Source organism: Anopheles merus, chromosome 2L, assembly GCF_017562075.2.
Source record: "Anopheles merus strain MAF chromosome 2L, AmerM5.1, whole genome shotgun sequence".
Lineage (NCBI taxonomy): Eukaryota > Metazoa > Arthropoda > Insecta > Diptera > Culicidae > Anopheles > Anopheles merus.
Window position 1 is genome coordinate 8,630,403 of NC_054083.1, and position 4,793 is coordinate 8,635,195.

At 35.6% G+C, this 4,793-nt stretch overlaps 1 long non-coding RNA gene across 1 annotated transcript; it reads right to left on the bottom strand.

The window, feature by feature from the left end:
- Nucleotides 1-1,958: 1,958 nt before the first annotated feature.
- LOC121593682 lies at nt 1,959-2,594 on the bottom strand. Its single transcript, XR_006004817.1, has 3 exons — nt 2,484-2,594; nt 2,336-2,424; nt 1,959-2,153 (listed from the first exon to the last, which is right to left on the bottom strand). It is a non-coding gene; the product is annotated as an uncharacterized LOC121593682 (long non-coding RNA).
- Between the last annotated feature and the right edge of the window lie 2,199 nt (nt 2,595-4,793).

The window sequence follows — 4,793 nt, forward strand, 5'->3', positions numbered from 1 at the left end:
CAATAATTGCCTTGCCTATGCGACAACAACTCGTTACTTATGAATGTTGCATTACTGAAGAGATCTATTCTGCTTATTTCTCGAATTCACAAAATTATTAAACAAAATATTTGATAGAAGTCCAATCTTACGTACTATGCCTAACTAATACTTATTTCATAATCTGTGCTTGGCACTAGAAAAAAAGTCAATTGCATTACTTATCTTTCTTTAATTCAACTAGTTTTTTCTGCGCATCTGCCTCTTCACTCAGTAACTTTTCACGTTGTTCCACCATTATTTTTAAACAAACCACTTGAGGGTTGTCATTTTTCAGTTTTTTTCAACTGAGCAGTTATAGTATTAATTAACTCCTCACTTGCTTCACGTTTCTTTTTAACTACATTTTTCTGTTCTTCAACTTCTTTTTTTCTTGCTGCTAAATCGTAGCGGAATTTGGGGCAAGTGTGCCATACGGGGCAAGAGTGCCACCAAGCATTTTTCCTTAAAAACTTTAATTTAATGATCAATTGTGTATACAGTTGGTTGCTTTCCAATGACTAGGTATTCTGAGCCTAATTTCATATAGACCAATCGATATTTCCCATTGTTTTAAACTGATTTATATTGAGTTTCAAAAGTGAGCAAAATATTATAATTTTTTAATCCAACCAAATAAGCTCTCAAAAATCGTGCGAACAATCAACCGAGAAAATATTTACACCACCGTATAGCTGAGAAAACGTGGAATTTTTTGTGGGTTTAGTTGAAAAAAAATTTTCTTTTTGTCACTGAAAAATTCAATTTCAAAAAACTTACAACTTTTGGGGCAAGTGTGCCATCTCTGTTTGGGGCAAGTGTGCCACCAGCTTTCATAGGCGCGAGCTGTCAAAAATGTAAACATTGTTGTAGCGTGCTGCGGAATGGTGCGCTATTGTGAGCGGATTCCACCCCGGAAAAACAGAACTGTAACAAACCATATTGTGGTACAGTTTGTGGTCAAAAAGGGTTCATTGAGGACTAAATACATGTAGGAATACATATACTAGTGGTATAAACGTAATAATTTCCAATTATCTAAGAACGCGGTTATTTTAACCAGGTGGCCGTCTTGCCCCATACGAGTGGCACTCTTGCCCCATAGCCCAAAAAATAATGTCTTTTTGGACCCTTTTTAAAACGCTTCAAAAACTGTTTTGTTTGCACTTTTTTCAAGCGAAACTCATTTATAAGTGAGGAAATAGATGTAAAATGGTTATGAGATTTAAATCGGCTTTTGAAAAACACGTTTTAGTGAGTTGTAACTTGAAATGTTTAAGGTGGCACACTTGCCCCAAGTTCCGCTATATATTAAAAAAAATAATTTTGAAAATTCCCATTTTTTATACCAACAAGAACAAAATTGTATGCAGCTTCCCTGAAAATTTGAAGACATTTGCATAACTAAAACAGCAATTATGCACAATTTACCACGCAAAAATGCAATTTCTTATACAAAAAGTATGAACTACCCTGATAGATGGTCATTGAAGTAAGGGGTGAAAAAGAGAAAATATACAAAACAATTTTTTTTTTTTTTGAGAATTCCCATTTTAAATACTGGCAAGAACAAGTTTTATGTAGCTTCCCTGAAAATTTGATGACATTTCAATAACTAAAACAGAAGGTATGATCAATTTACCATCCAGAAATGCAAACTCGCATACAAAATGTATGACCTACCCGGGTAGGTGGTCATAAAAGTAAGGGATACAAATTGAAGAAAATGTTTAAAAATATTATTTATTTATTTCTAATTCTGATTTTTTTTTACTAGAAGGAAACATATTTTTCTAGGCATTCCTAAAATTTCAAGTCAATATATAAATTCTATCAAAAGATATTAATAATTTACGCAAAACATACCCGGGTAGGTGATAATAGCAATGAAGGTTAAAACGAATGCCACATTTCTTCGGTAACGCACCTGTGCACATCAGTTATTTTGTTTAAGTTGATGGTTGGTTTATAAATCAATGGCTGAACAGTACAATTGCAGAAGAAAAGACATTATTCTTTCCTTCTTTCAACGATAATCAAATTTACATCAACAAACTAATTCATTTCCAATCGAGATTTTCCTTAAGGCACTGTCAGATTTCATAAACCGCAGATCTTGGATTTTGCGTTATATGCTGTAAAACGAAACACATTACACAATCCACTCTAGTCTTTTATTAATTATAATGGAACAAACAATGATCCAACATCTATTTTACAGGCACTGAGTATCTGTAGCGATATTGACTTGATTCAAATTTTAACTTGATTCAATTTAAAAAAAAGTAATTGACCAAATAATTTGTAGAAAATTTACCTGTTGTGATTTCCTAATCCATACCACTTCACGAAAAAAGCGTCGCTTCGCCATTCACACATAAAAATGCATCACAATCTGCAAAACGACTAATTATCAGAAAACAGCTTTAGTGTCTTTCTCAATCAACAAAACGGGATACGTTTACCAAAAAAAATCCTTTTGCTTTACTTTTGCACCCACCAAAGTTGATAAGTAAAATGCAACTTCTAGCGTCTAACAATTGATAAAGTGTGCATTTCATCAAGTTGATGCCAAATGACCGTGCTGCCAGCTAGATCAACATGTATTCTAGACAATTCTGCTCAAGGTGTATGAATAAGAAAAGGTGAAGTTAAAAAGAGTAAATTAATATTCCGCTCTACAAATTCGAGCAGCAAGCAAGCTCACATGAGCACGGTGACCAGAAATATGGATTTATCTGTATTCCTACCAAGGTGTATGGATATTAGGAGGTGAAGTGCTTCAGAGCAAATTGACATTTCACGACTTGACAAAACGATACTAATCACTCCGGAATTAAAATCAGGAAGGGCTGGGGAAGGGTATAGACAATTGAATGCGATTTGACATAACAATACTAAATGATGGCGCCCGGCAAACGCGCTAATAATTCACCTTCTAAATAAACAAACCTTGATAAACAAACCACACGCCCCCTAAAACTACTGATTTTTCATTTATCCTACCGAATATCACAGATTTTTTCGTAATACTCACCAAAAAGTCATATAACCATTTCCAAAATCACTAACCGCAGGACTCCACACAGCATAACACGGAGCGCAACATAAGAACTGACAGCTGCCAAACGCTTCACAAAACGCTTGGGAAAGGAGGTAAAGTGTTTCATTAACTGTCGGTCATCGCAGTAGGTTGGTAGCATTTCAACGAGAAATGAGCGGCCTACTAAGGATATTCAAAACATGGTACCGGCAATAAAGCGTTTTCTGAAGCGTTTGGCAGCTGTCAGTTGTTATGTTGCGCTCCGTGTTATGCTGTGTGGAGTCCTGCGGTCACGCTCGCATCTGGGAACACTACAACAGTGCAGTGCTGAAGACGTTTTTGTAAGGTTTGCTTTTGACAGTTGCAATTTCAAATTAAAAGCGAAATTTTCATTGACATATTTCAAAGGCATTTAATTCCTGCTAAATGCACTGCTAAAACGCCTTCAATTCGCCGGCGATAACAAGGCGATTAGAAGGCATTTAACGAAAATTTGCGTGTAGGGTTTGATTGTTTCGTCGCGAAACGTGAGCGCTGTACTTCTGTGAAAATTTCACAAACCCGAAACAATCACGATTGCCCTTGATTTTGTTCTAAAACCGAGAAGGTTTATTAGCACAAAGAGCTCGCAGAAAATTTGTTCCAGCATCAAAGTTGGTCGTCTAGAAGCAGTTTGAGAGTTCGTATTTAACATTAAAAATAGATTCAAGTGTGTTATTTTGTGATATTCCGTGAATTTATTCTATACTTCATTGTGTTTTCGACATTTTTGAGGAAAAAAAAACTAAAAAATTATTAAGTTCTTAAATGTTCACATAAATTCCTCTTTATTTACGAGCTGCATTGAAAATTTAAGTGAGAGCGTTTCTACATACACCGAGACTGCAGGTGAGAGATGGCTATGAGAGAATTGACAATCGGTTTCTCACGCCGGTTTGTGCCCAGATAGCCAGAATTGCTTAAGCAGCTCATTTTGACACGCTAAAGATCGCTGCTCTAATTCGCCTTTTGCAGTAGATAAACAGCATCAAAGTTTTATATGGGTTTTTCAAACAGCGCTTAAGCAGCTTCCTTATGCCACGATGCCAGGGATTATTTTTCAGTGTGTTTTATTTTCAAGCAAGCGTCATCGATGAAATAAACAACAAGATTGTTTTCGTTTAAACGCATGTGTATATTTTTAAATCCTTTGTATTGATGCATTACATTTTACACAATTTACTGATAATTCACAATCACTATACTCAATATTCATTCTTCAATTAACGAATCTAACTTGTTATTGAGATCACAAGCACACACACAGCAATGAGATTATTGCCGGCGTACATCTTTGACACTTTGACAAGAGCCACCTTGTACCGATGTCATGCATTAAAAAGCTATAAAGTTCCACCAAGTTCGGTACGCTTTCTTAACAAGCCTTCAAGTTCCACCATGAACCCTACACATAGTGCTAATCAGCCGCAAAGTTCCAAAGAGTACCATGTGGCCTGTTAAAAAGCTCCATAGTTCGGCAAAGTACCGTCTATCTCTTAATCAGCCACAAAGTACGACATCGGAACGATTTTTCGTTAAACAGCCCCAAATCAGCTATAAAGTACGAGCTGGCTATTTGGGTGTAGAAGCTCTGAAAAGCGCCGAGATGGGACTTTTAAAATTATGTTGAAAAAAAATCATTTTAATCGCTGAAATGAAGTCACAAAAGTTTCTTTTACTTTTTAATAATATT